The 13,568-nt window shown below is 41.7% G+C and overlaps 1 protein-coding gene and 1 long non-coding RNA gene across 3 annotated transcripts in view; one reads left to right on the top strand and one right to left on the bottom strand.

Annotated features, from left to right (window-relative positions):
* Window positions 1–13,568, top strand: part of LOC113896956 (collagen alpha-4(VI) chain-like) — a 140,225-nt gene that overhangs the window by 44,124 nt on the left and 82,533 nt on the right. The gene's annotated exons all lie outside the window — the stretch shown is intronic.
* On the bottom strand, window positions 1,952–11,134 carry LOC113896972. The gene is made up of 2 exons (XR_003512205.1): window positions 11,044–11,134; window positions 1,952–2,491 (listed from the first exon to the last, which is right to left on the bottom strand). It is a non-coding gene; the product is annotated as an uncharacterized LOC113896972 (long non-coding RNA).

Raw genomic sequence — 13,568 nt, 5'->3', positions numbered from 1 at the left:
ACGTTTGTGGGAGAATTGCTCAACTTTGCTTTTTATTTTGTCTTGGTAAGCATGGTCTCAGATGTTAGAAATACATTCAGAAACGTGAATTGTGAACTTTGTTATTTTACTTAGCAGTAGTGATAATATTACTTCCTGTTTTTATGATGTTTTAAGAGGTCATCTAAGTGTTATTTATTTTTTTTTCTGTTTGGCTTGTGGTTCAGTGAGCCTGGTCAAGCTTAAGAGAATAATTTAAGATCTGACGAACCCGTTAGGGCCATTGATACTAATTTCAAACAAATACCGTCTTCAAGCCTGCCTCTGTCTAGGACGGGTGATGATTTTATCCCCATTCTCTAATGTCTTAACACCTTAAAACCAAGACATTTTATAAAGACCCTCTAGTAAAGAGCTAGGAATATAATGTGAGTGGTATGCTGCTGCTGCTGCTGCTAAGTCGCTTAAGTTGTGTCCGTCTCTGTGTGACCCCATAGACGGCAGCCCACCAGGCTCCCCCGTCCCTGGGATTCTCCAGTGGTATACATAGTCTTATATAATTAAAATATTTTAAGTAGCTGCCTTAAAGAAAGCTTTAAAAAAAAACCAGGTGAAGTTAATTTTAGTAACATTTAACTCAATAAACCCTAAGTGTAATCAGCATGTAATTAACATAAAAGTTGAGATAGCTTACCTTTGAAATCCAGTGTGTGTTTTGTACTTAGATCATATCTCAAAGGAACCAGACATGTTTCAAGCAATCAGTAGCCACCATGAGACAGCATAGCTCAGCAGTGCTTGTCTTCTTTCCATTTCTCACTAGAGAGGTGACTTCTAACCATGTAGTTCTCTGAATGGCTTTTAAAGTTGCTTCCCTGCAAAGCAGGTCAGACTGGACTTAAGGTCAGACTTCTGCCTAACAGCAGAAGCACCACTTGCAGGCGGACAGGTTTCAGAATGTGTCCAGAATTTGTAAGTTCATGTTCAAAGTGTACAAGTCTCTCCGAATCCAAGTTCCTACTGCTCATCTCAAGACAGGTCAATCCACTGAGAGACAGGTGTTTGGCCAAGAGACAGCAACTTTTATTTGGAAAGCCAGCAGACTGAGAGAGTGGGTTAGTGTCCCACAGAACCATCTTGCCCAGGTTTGAGTGCCGTTTCTTTTTATGGGCGGAGAGGGGCAAGTGACGAGGTGAAGGAAAAGAGGTGTATACTGTTGCAAGCCAGATTGGAGGGGTCGTGTTAATTTTCTCTTTCCTGCATCCATTCGTGGGTGGGCCTGGTCAGGATGTTTCCTTTGAGCTAAACAAAGGTATTTTGGCTTAACACAGGAACGGGAGGCAGGGTTAACTGAGACGGGCCATTACGTGTACTTTACGCTCTAGGCAACATCCCTTTGGTGATTAACTTGCAGCAAAAGCCACAGAATGTGAAGGTTATGTTACTGAACCCAAGTCTGTGTGCCCATGCTTAGCAACCAGACACTGCATTGAAGTTGGAGCACAGAAAGGTTCATTTCAGGTTAAGCAGGAAGAATGGGCAGATGGTCCCCGCAAACCTGAACTCTCTGAGGGGGTGTGTTTCAGCGAAGTGGTTTAAAAGGCCAGAGAGGGGAGGGTCATCCCAGGTGTGTGATCAGTTCTTGCACAATTCTCTGATTGGCTGATAGTGAGGTAACAGGGCTGTTAGGTTAACAATATCAATGCTTAGGCACCAGTAGGTCTAGGGGCTACGTGCTCATGAGCATCTAGTAGTTAATTTCTTCCATTTGGTGGTGGTTTTAGCATCTTGAGAACTCGGTAAATATGATCAAATACCATTATCTAGGTACTGTAGAGAGGAGCTACAACAGAGGGTATGGGGGAGGGATCCATCCCCAGTAGGGTCCTGCTTGGTTACAATTAAAGTAAAAGAAACCCATCCAACGTGGAGTCAGATTTGTTCTTCCCTATTACAGGAAGACAAGTAGCCAACTGTTTCATGTATCTATTTCCCCCTGCCCCCAACCCCAACAACAACAACAGCAAGAACACCCATGGTGGTACAAAACAGCAGTCACCCTCTGGGATGCTGGGTGGGGAAACTGAAAAAGGAACTGTTTCCTGCTGTTTGCTGGGTTTCTGTGGTCTCTCCCGCTTCCCTCTGCCCCTCGTTCACTTGCTGCCTGTGCTCAAGCCTGGGACTGGAGGACCGGTACTGAGATGGCTTCCTCTCCATCCCTGGAGGGGCTGAGAGGCAGAAGGGCAGGCTGAGGTGGAGTGGCAAGGCTGCAGAGTCTCACAGGGAGGGGCCATACAACAGCCAGGGCTGAAGCTTGCTGGCCACGTTCTGTTGGTTGCGAGGGTGTCACTAAATCCAGACCAGATTCCAGACGGGGTTGGGGGATTAGACTCCTCCTCTTGATGTGGGGGTGAAGGGCCACAGAGAAGAGGAGTGTGGAGGTTTCCTTGTGGCCATCTTTGGAAAATGCAGTCTGCCAGACTCGTGGATGCTGTATATTTTCAAAATTTACCTGTAATGAGGTTTAGGGATTTTGAAGAAAATTAGAGAGACCAAGGGAACATTTCATGCAAAGAGGGGCACAATAAAGGACAGAAGTGGCATGGAGCTAACAAAAGCATATGATATTAAGAAGAGTTATCTTTGAGAAGATAAACAAAATTGACAAACCTTTAGCTAGACTGATCAAGAAAAAAAGAGAGAGGAATCAAATCAACAAGATTAGAAATGAAAAAGGAGGGGTTACAACAGACAATGCAGAAATAAATCATAAGAGACTGTTATCAGCAACTACATGCCAATAAGGTGGAAGAAATGGACAGATTCTTAGAAGAGTGTAATCTTCCAAGATTGAATCAGGACAAAATAGAAATTATGAAGACACCATTCACAAGCACCGAAATCAAAACTGTGATAAAAAATCTCCCCAAACACAAAAGCCCAGGACCAGATGGCTTCACAGGCGAATCCTGTCAAACAGTTAGAGAAGCGCTAATGCCTATTCTTCTAAAACTCTTTAAAAAATTGCAGAGGAAGGAACACTTCCAAACTCATTGGCCTCATATCACCTTGATACCAAAACCAGACAAAGACAACACATAAAAAGAAAATTACAGGCCAATATCACTGATGAACATAGATGCAAAAATCCTCAACAAAATTCTCACAACAGAGTTCAACAACACATTAAACAGATCATACACCATGATCAAGTTGGTTTATGCCAGTTATGCAAGGATTCTTCAATATATGCCAAGCAATCAATGTGATACATCATATTAACAAACTGAAAGATAAAAGCCATACGATAGTCTCTATAGATGCAGAAAAAGCCTTTGACAAAATCCAGTACCCATTTATGATAAAAACTCTTAAAAAAATGGGCATAGAAGGAATCTTCCTCAGCATAGTAAAGGCCATACATGTTAAACTCACAGCAAATATTATTCTTAATGGTGAAAAACTGATGCATTCCCTCTAAGATCAGGAATAAGACAAGGATGTCCACTCTCACCACTATTATTCAACATAGTTTTGGAAGTCCTAGCTATGGCAATCAGAGAAGAAAAAGAAATAAAATGTATCCAGGTTGGAAAAGAAGAAGTAAAAATCTCACTGTTGGCAGATGACATGATACTAAACATAAAAACCCTGAAGACAGTATCAGAAAATTGCTAGAGCTAATCAGTGAATTTAGCAAAGTTGCAGGATACAAAATCAATACACAGAAACCACTTGCATTCCTATACACTGACAATGAAAAATCAAAAAGAGAAATTAAGGAATCAATCCCATTCACCATTCCTAGAAGAGTAAAATATCTAGGAATAAACCCACCTGAGGAGACAAAAGAGCTGTACACAGAAAACTATAAGACATTGATGAAAGAAATCAAAGATGACACAAACAGATGGAGAGATACTCTATGTTCCTGGGTTGGAAGAATCAATATCATGAAAATGATTATACTACCAAATGCAATCTACATATTCAATGTGTTCCCTGTCAAATTACAAATGGCATTTTTCACAGAACTAGAACCAAAAAAATCTCACAGTTCATATGGAAACACTTAAGACCTTGAATACCCAAAGCAATCTTGAGAAAGAAGAATAGAACTGGAGGAATCAACCTTCTTGACTTCAGACTATACTACAAATCTACAAGACAGTATACTGTCTTAAAAACAGAAATATAGACCATTGGAACAAGATAGAAAGCCCAGAGATAAACCTACATACCTATGGGTACCTTATTTTTGACAAAGGAGGCAAGAATATACAATGGGACAATGATCAATTCAGTTCACTTCAGTCACTCAGTCGTGTCCGACTCTTTGCGCCCACATGAATCGTAGCACGCCAGGCCTCCCTGTCCATCACCAACTCCCAGAGTTCACTCAAACTCACATCCATCGAGTCAGTGATGCCATCCAGACATCTTATCCTCTGTCGTCCCCTTCTGCTCCTGCCCCCAATCCCTCCCAGCATCACAGTCTTTCCCAATGAGTCAACTCTTCGCATGAGGTGGCCAAAGTACTGGAGTTTCAGCTTTAGCATCATTCCTTCTAAAGAAATCCCAGGGCTGATCTCCTTTAGAATGGACTGGTTGAATCTCCTTGCAGTCCAAGGGACTCTCAAGAGTCTTCTCCAACACCACACTTCAAAAGCATCAATTCTTTGGCGCTCAGCTTTCTTCACAGTCCAACTCTCACATCCATACATGACCACTGGAAAAACCATAGCCTTCACTAGACGGACCTTTGTTGGCAAAGTAATGTCTCTGCTTTTCAATATGCTATCTAGGTTGGTCATAACTTTCCTTCCAAGGAGTAAGCGTCTTTTAATTTCATGCCTGCAGTCACCATCTGCAGTGATTTTGGAGCCCCCCAAAAGAAAGTCTGACACTGTTTCCACTGTTTCCCCATCTATTTCCCATGAAGTGATGGGACTGGATGCCATGATCTTTGTTTTCTGAATGTTGAGCTTTAAGCCAACTTTTTCACTCTGCTCTTTCACTTTCATCAAGAGGCTTTTGAGTTCCTCTTCACTTCCTGCCATAAGGGTGGTGTCATCTGCATATCTGAGGTTATTGATATTTCTCCCAGCAATCTTGATTCCAGCTTGTGCTTCTTCCAGTCCAGCGTTTCTCATGGTGTACTCTGCATAGAAGTTAAATAAGCGGGGTGACAATATACAGCCCTGACGTACTCCTTTTCCTATTTGGAACCAGTCTGTTGTTCCATGTCCAGTTCTAACTGTTGCTTCCTGACCTGCATACAGATTTCTCAAGAGGCAGGTCAAGTGGTCTGGTATTCCCATCTCTTTCAGAATTTTCCACAGTTTATTGTGATCCACACAGTCGAAGGCTTTGGCATAGTCAATAAAGCAGAAATAGATGTTTTTCTGGAACTTTCTTGCTTTTTTGATGATCCAGCAGATGTTGGCAATTTGATCTCTGGTTCCTCTGCCTTTTCTAAATACACCTTGAATGTCTGGAAGTTCACGGTTCACGTATTGCTGAAGCCTGGCTTGGAGAATTTTGAGCATTACTTTACTAGCATGTGAGATGAGTGCAATTGTGCGGTAGTTTGAGCATTCTTTGGCATTGCCTTTCTTTGGGATTGGAATGAAAACTGACCTTTTCCAGTCCTGTGGCCACTGCTAAGTTTTCCAAAATTGCTGGCATATTGAGTGCAGCACTTTCACAGCATCATCTTTCAGGATTTGAAAGAGCTCAACTGGAATGCCATCACCTCCACTATCTTTGTTCATAGTGATGCTTTCTAAGGCCCACTTGACTTCACATTCCAGGATGTCTGGCTCTAGGTCAGTGATCACACCATGGTGATTATCTGGGTCATGAAGATCTATTTTGTACAGTTCTTCTGTGTATTCTTGCCACCTCTTCTTAATATCTTCTGCTTCTGTTAGGTCCATACCATTTCTGTCCTTTATTGTGCCCATCTTTGCATGAAATGTTCCCTTGGTATCTCTAATTTTCTTGAAGAGATCTCTAGTCTTTCCCATTCTGTTGTTTTCCTCTATTTCTTTGCATTGATCGCTGAGGAAGGCTTTCTTATTTCTCCTTGCTATTCTTTGGAACTCTGCATTCAGATGTTTATATCTTTCCTTTTCTCCTTTGCTTTTCGCTTCTCTTCTTTTCACAGCTATTTGTAAGGCCTCCCAGACAGCCATTTTGCTTTTTTGCATTTCTTTTCCATGGGGATGGTCTTGATCCCTGTCTCCTGTACAATGTCATGAACCTCAGTCCATAGTTCATCAGGCACTCTATCTATCAGATGTAGTTCCTTAAATCTATTTTTCACTTCTACTGTATAATCATGAAGGATTTGATTTAGGTCATACCTGAAGGTGAAAGAGGAGAATGAAAAAGTTGGCTTAAAACTCAACATGCAGAAAATGAAGATCATGGCATCTGGTCCCATCACTTCATGGGAAATAGATGGGGAAACAGTGGAAACAGTGTCAGACTTTATTTTTTTGGGTTCCACAATCACTGCAGATGGTGACTGCAGCCATGAAATTAAAGGACGCTTACTCCTTGGAAGGAAAGTTATGACCAACCTAGATAGCATATTCAAAAGCGGAGACATTACTTTGCCAACAAAGGCCCGTCTAGTGAAGGCTATGGTTTTTCCAGTGGTCATGTATGGATGTGAGAGTTGGACTGTGAAGAAAGCTGAGCGCCAAAGAATTGATGCTTTTGAAGTGTGGTGTTGGAGAAGACTCTTAAGAGTCCCTTGGACTGCAAGGAGATCCAACCAGTCCATTCTGAAGGAGATCAGTCCTGGGTGTTCTTTGGAAGGAATGATGCTAAAGCTGAAACTCCAGTACTTTGGCCACCTCATGCGAAAAGTTGACTCATTGGAAAGGACTGTGATGCTGGGAGGGATTGGGGGCAGGAGCAGAAGGGGACGACAGAGGATGAGATGGCTGGATGGCATCACTGACTCAATGGACGTGAGTCTGAGTTCTGAGTGAACTCTGGGAGTTGGTGATGGACAGGGAGGCCTGGTGTGCTGCGATTCATGTGGTCACAAAGAGTCGGACATGACTGAGCAACTGAACTGAACTGAACTGAATGGTCTAGTGGTTTTCCCTACTTTCTTCAATTTAAGTCTGAATTTGGCAATAAGGAGCTTATGACCTCCTCATAAGCTCATGAGCTCATCAGATCCTTGATGGGATCTGGATGCCAGACTCATCACTTCATGGCAAATAGTTGGGGAAAAAAATGGAAAGAGTGATTGACTTTATTTTCTTGGGCTCCAAAATCACTGGGAATGGTGACTGCAGCTATGAAACTAAAAGATGCTTGCTCCTTGGAAGAATAGCTTTGAAAAACCTAGATAGAGTATTAAAAAGCAGAGGCATCCTTTTGCTGACTAAAGTGCATACGACCAAAGTCAAAGCTATGGTTTTTCCAGTACTTATTATGGGAGTGAGAGTTGGACCATAAGGGAGGCTGAGCATTGAAGAATTGATGTTTTTGAACTGTGGTGTTGGAGAAGACTCTTGAGAATTCCTTGGATAGCATGGAAATCAAACCAACCATTCTTAAAGGAAATCAACCCTGAGTATTTACTGGAAGAACTGATGCTGAAGCTGAAGCTCCAATACTTTGGCCACCTGGTGCAAAGAACTGACTCATTTGAAAAGACCCTGATGCTGGGAAAGATTGAAGGCGGGAGGAGAAGGGGATGATAGAGGATGAGATGGTTGGATGGCATCACCGACTCAATAGACATGAGTTTGAGCAAGTTCTGGGAGTTGGTGCTGGACAGGGAGGCCTGCCGGGCTGCAGTCCATGGAGTCACAAAGAGTCGGAGATGACTGAGCTGAACTGAATAATTGTTAGCTTTAATAGAGCAACTGCTGTGAGCAGTAGAGCACCAATTTTTAAACAGAATAGAACCAAATTCTGAATAAGAAACTCAGAAAGCCCAAATTTTCTTCTCAAAACAATTTAACATGTATGCCCATTTTAAGACAATTCCTATTTTCTCATGAGAACATCCTAAAATTGTTTTGCCCAGTTAGAAAATATTAACTTATAGAGATGTAGGTGAATGAGACAAATGTCTACTTAAAATATTTAACTTAGTTACACATAAACATTGTAAAGTCTTTCATTATGTAAAAAGATATACTAAATTAGAAATTGTTCTTTTTTTCTCTTTCTCATATTTTATCAAACCATTTTATTAAAAATTCTTCCCATATAGTTTCTATGTCCGTTACTTTAACATTACTGAAGCCGCTTCTTGGAAGCTTCTCACCTGGCTTTCTGGAGTATATTGTGTTCACTTTTAAGTCTGTTTTTGAAGACTGAGCATTTTTTACTTTTTAAAATTTTGCAAATTTTACTTTCAGCTTCAAAAATCCTTTGCCTCACTTTTCTTCTAAGAATATTTTTGTGGTTTCCACTGTGTAATCACAGAATTATTGTTTATAAAAGTGATTGTTACAAGTCTTATTTCAAGGTGTGTACTAAGGTGCTTCAGTCATGTTTAATGTGGACTGTTGCCTGCCAGGCTCCTCTGTCCATGGGGATTCTCCAGGCAATACCGGAGTGAGTTGCCATGCCCTCCTCCAGGGGAGCTTCCCATCCCAGGGATTAAACTCTTGTCTCTTATGTCTCTTGCACTGGCAGGCAGGTTCTTTACCACTAGTGCCAGGTTTCATGGTAGCTAACATTTTAAATTGTCATAATCTCTGTTAGAGTTCCTTACCACCTGCCTTTTTTTTTTTTCATTTTTAAACTAATCTGCTGGGTGACCTCCATAAACACCCCATAAATATCTCAAATTAACTCTGACTGGGAGTCAATGCAATGCTGTTCAAAGCACTGTAATGGAGAGAGTCTTCTAAATATGAGAAACTTTGTAAAGACTTTGGAAGATTCAAATTTAGGAATACTCTTTTCTGAGGACTAATTTTGAAAAAAAGAAAAAAACACACAATCATGTATGTACATCAAGTGGAACTTCAGAAAATAAAAATAGAAGTCATAGGAGTGGGGGGTCTTTTCCTTCACACGTTTCTTTCTAATTTTTAATTGTGGTAAAATACACATAAAATCAACTTTATATCGTCACCATTTTTAACCGTTCAGCTTAGTGGTGGTAAGTGCATCCATGTTGTGCGGTCATCCCCACCATCCTTCTCCAGAAAGCTTTCCATTTTGCAAGCTGGAACTCTGTACCTATTAAATGCTAACTCCACAGCTTCTCTCTGCTCAGTTCCTGGCAACCACTATTCTACTCTGTCTTTATGAAGTTGACTACCCTAAGTGCCTCATTAAATAGAATCTTACAGTGTTTTTTGCCGGGGACCAGCCCCGGCTGATCCAGGGTATTCAAAGCGGGGACAGCATCGGTGACCTATTTATTTAAATATTTTATCAAAGATATAAAGAGTAATAGGATGAGGATAGCTCAGTAGGAAAATTCAGTGGAGAAAAGAGGCTGAGTAGCTTGGTTTACGCCGGAGACCAATAAAACTTCAAGACAAGAAGCTTGCACCACTTACGTAGGCTGTAGGCGTCCTTCCGTTCTCCTGAAGGAGAGGAGACACTGAGCCCTCCCTGGTCGGATCTTAGAAGCCCAGGCATAATTAGCAAGCATGGCGGGTTCCGCGCTCCAGATGGAGACTCAGCCAGAATTTGAGAGAGCGCGCGACATGGGGAGACCAAGTTTCAGTGAACAAGGCCCGCACTTTATTTTCCAAAGTAGTTTTTATACCTTAAGTTGTGCATAGAGGATAATGGGGGAAGGGGTGGAGTCATGCAAGGACAGCAGTTCCTGGTCCTAATTGAAGCCAGGCTTTCCTACTTATCATATGCAAAAGTTCAGGTGAATTACATCATCTTCTGGCCAGGAGGCCTGTTAACATTTTAAGAAACTTATCTTTCTCTAAAGGTGATTATTCCAAAGTCAGGCACCAGCCTTCAAAAAAGCATTGGACAAAGCTGCATTCCTATAGGGCAAAGGTGAGGTGGGCTCAATCAAGAAAAGAATTAACTCAAGGGTCCAAGGTTACAAATATTGAGGCTACTACTTACATTTCTATACGCCCATTATATCAATCAATACACTGCCAAGGACACAGTAGATAAGGAGTATGGAGACTTAGCAGCAAACATTGGCCCAATAAGTGAAAAACCTTTCACCAATACAATTTCTAATCAATCTTTTAACTACTCAAAGGAATCTGTGTTTAGACAGTTTAGAACATCTCCTGCCTCTCACAGTTGGGAGGCTCTGAACAATCACATGTGGCCGGAAAAACCTATTCAGGCAGGCTAGAGGATTTCCAAAGGAGTTTGTAGGTTAAACACTGTCACACCCAGGAATTATTAACTGGAGCTGTAAGCTCTTTTTTCAGAGAGAGGTAGTGGGGGACAGCCCCCGTAAAGTCAGAGGTGTAGGTGAAAGCACAAAGCAGAAAGTAGGCAGACTCTGGTTTTGGGGGTAGATGCTCGAGAATTTCCAGGGGGACTCCTGAGGCTCGATCCCGCCTTTGCGTATGCCGAGCCTCCTACCTCATGACCTTTGCCATGGGTGGAGCTTGCTCCCCGCAGTTTTTGTCTTATTTCACCCAGCGTAACTGTTACTGAATGCAAGTCTGTGTGCCCAATGCACAGTGAGGCCCAAACCAAAACCCAGCTTGGAGCAAAGAAAGGTTTATTTCAAGGCCCTCCAAGTAGACAAGTGGCTCAGGACCCCCAAATCCTGAACTCCTCAAAAGGTTGAAGGTATACCTGAACCCACATCTGTTTGAAGCCAGAACCTGTGCTTGTCTTATTATCTCTTGCTGTCTGTTAGGTGTAAAACACCTCATTTGCCTTCTCCATGCAATTTGAGCAATACTTCCAGTGTAGTATTTCATGTATTCATTGCAGCAAGCCTACAAATGATTCAAAGAATCAGTATTATCCAGATTCATCATATTTTATCAGTGGAGGAAACTAATTTACAGAGTCATGTACTCACAAAACAAGCAGAACTAGTGTTACTGAGTCCAAGCTTATGCTGCTCACCTCTTGACAGGCCCATAAATTGACAGATGAGCTGTTGGGGCGAGGAATAGCAACTTTATTTGGATAGCTGGCAGACAGAGAAGACTGTGGCCTCACGTCCCAAAGAACTGTCTTGCCTGAATTAGAATTCTGGCTTCTTTTATACTGAAAGGGGAGGGAGTAAAGTCAAACACCTCCAGGTTCCTGTCAGCTTCCAGAGGGGATGTGTTAGCTTATTCCCCCTGTAGTCACCCACAGGTGGGCCTGGTCAGGAGGTTTCCTGTTGAAAGGTTGCAGCTGTGAGCCATGAGCCACACCGGGATTCATGACCTCTGGAGGAGAGGATTTCAATCTAGGGTCAGAGATGAGGCTTGACCACTTGAAACTTTTGTGTAATAAAGTTTTATTAAAGTGTAAAGGGATAGAGGAAGTTTCTGACATAGACATTAGAAGGGGGCAGAAAGAGTGCCTAGTTTTTAGCAAGGCATTATATATCTGTTAATATATTTGTTATATATCTCAAAACTGAGAGAAACACATCAGGCGCCTCTCTCACAACCTGCACTTTGAGATAGCATTGGCACAAGGTGAGTCATCTCTGGCCGTAGAACAATTGACATGAATCTAAAGAAAGGCAGATTTGCAGGCAAATGCAGCGTTTCATTAACATAGCTTAAGAGAAGCTCTATACAGTCAATAAAAACAAGACCAGGAGCTGACTGTGGCTCAGATCATTAACTCCTTATTGCCAAATTCAGACTTAAATTGAAGAAAGTAGGGAAAACCACTAGACCATTCAGGTATGACCTAAATCAAATCCCTTATGATTATACAGTGGAAGTGAGAAATAGATTTAAGGAACTAGATCTGATAGAGTGCCTGATGAACTATGGAATGAGGTTCGTGACATTGTACAGGAGACAGGGATTAAGACCATCCCCATGGAAAAGAAATGCAAAAAAGCAAAATGGCTGTCTGGGAGGCCTTACAAATAGCTGTGAAAAGAAGAGAAGTGAAAAGCAAAGGAGAAAAAGAAAGATATAAACATATGAATGCAGAGTTCCAAAGAATAGCAAGGAGAAATAAGAAAGCCTTCCTCAACGATCAGTGCAAAGAAATAGAGGAAAACAACAGAATGGGAAAGACTAGAGATGTCTTCAAGAAAATTAGAGATACCAAGGGAATATTTCATGCAAAGATGGGATCGATAAAGGACAAAAATGGTATGGACCTAACAGAAGCAGAAGATATTAAGAAGAGGTGGCAAGAATACACAGAAGAACTGTACAAAAAAGATCTTCACGACCCAGATAATCACGATGGTGTGATCACTAACCTAGAGCCAGACATCCTGGAATGTGAAGTCAAGTGGGCCTTAGAAAGCATCACTACAAACAAAGCTAGTGGAGGTGATGGAATTCCAGTTGAGCTATTCCAAATCCTGAAAGATGATGCTGTGAAAGTGCTGCACTCAATATGCCAGCAAATTTGGAAAACTCAGCAGTGGCCACAGGACTGGAAAAGGTCAGTTTTTATTCCAATCCTAAATAAAGGCAATGCCAAAGAATGCTCAAACTACCGCACAATTGCACTCATCTCACATGCTAGTAAAGTAATGCTCAAAATTCTCCAAGCCAGGCTTCAGCAATACGTGAACCGTGAACTTCCTGATGTTCAAGCTGGTTTTAGAAAAGGCAGAGGAACCAGAAATCAAATTGCCAACATCTGCTGGATCATCGGAAAAGCAAGAGAGTTCCAGAAAAACATTTATTTCTGCTTTATTGACTATGCCAAAGCCTTTGACCGTATGGATCACAATAAACTGTGGAAAATTCTGAAAGAGATGGGAATACCAGACCACCTGACCTGCCTCTTGAGAAATGTGTATGCAGGTCAGGAAGCAACAGTTAGAACTGGACATGGAACAACAGACTGGTTCCAAATAGGAAAAGGAGTACGTCAAGGTTGTATATTGTCACCCTGCTTTATTTAACTTATATGCAGAGTACATCATGAGAAACGCTGGACTAGAATAAACACAAGCTGGAATCAAGATTTCCGGGAGAAATATCAATAACCTCAGATATGCAGATGACACCACCCTTATGGCAGAAAGTGAAGAGGAACTACAAAGCCTCTTGATGAAAGTGAAAGTGGAGAGTGAAAAAGTTGGCTTAAAGCTCAACATTCAGAAAATGAAGATCATGGCATCTGGTCCCATCACTTCATGGGAAATAGATGGGGAAACAGTGGAAACAGTGTCAGACTTTATTTTTCTGGGCTCCAAAATCACTGCAGATGGTGACTGCAGCCATGAAATTAAAAGACACTTACTCCTTGGAAGGAGAGTTATGACCAACCTAGATAGCATACTCAAAAGCAGAGACATTACTTTGCCAACAAAGGTTTGTCTAGTCAAGGCTATGGTTTTTCCTGTGGTCATGTATGGGTGTGAGAGTTGGACTGTGAAGAAAGCTGAGCGCTGAAGAATTGATGCTTTTGAAGTGTGGTGTTGGAGAAGACTCTTGAGAGTCCCTTGGACTGCA

The sequence above is a fragment of the Bos indicus x Bos taurus genome, chromosome 1, assembly GCF_003369695.1.
Source record: "Bos indicus x Bos taurus breed Angus x Brahman F1 hybrid chromosome 1, Bos_hybrid_MaternalHap_v2.0, whole genome shotgun sequence".
Lineage (NCBI taxonomy): Eukaryota > Metazoa > Chordata > Mammalia > Artiodactyla > Bovidae > Bos > Bos indicus x Bos taurus.
Note: the sequence above shows the minus strand (reverse complement) of the source record. Positions and strands in the feature narration are given on the sequence as shown.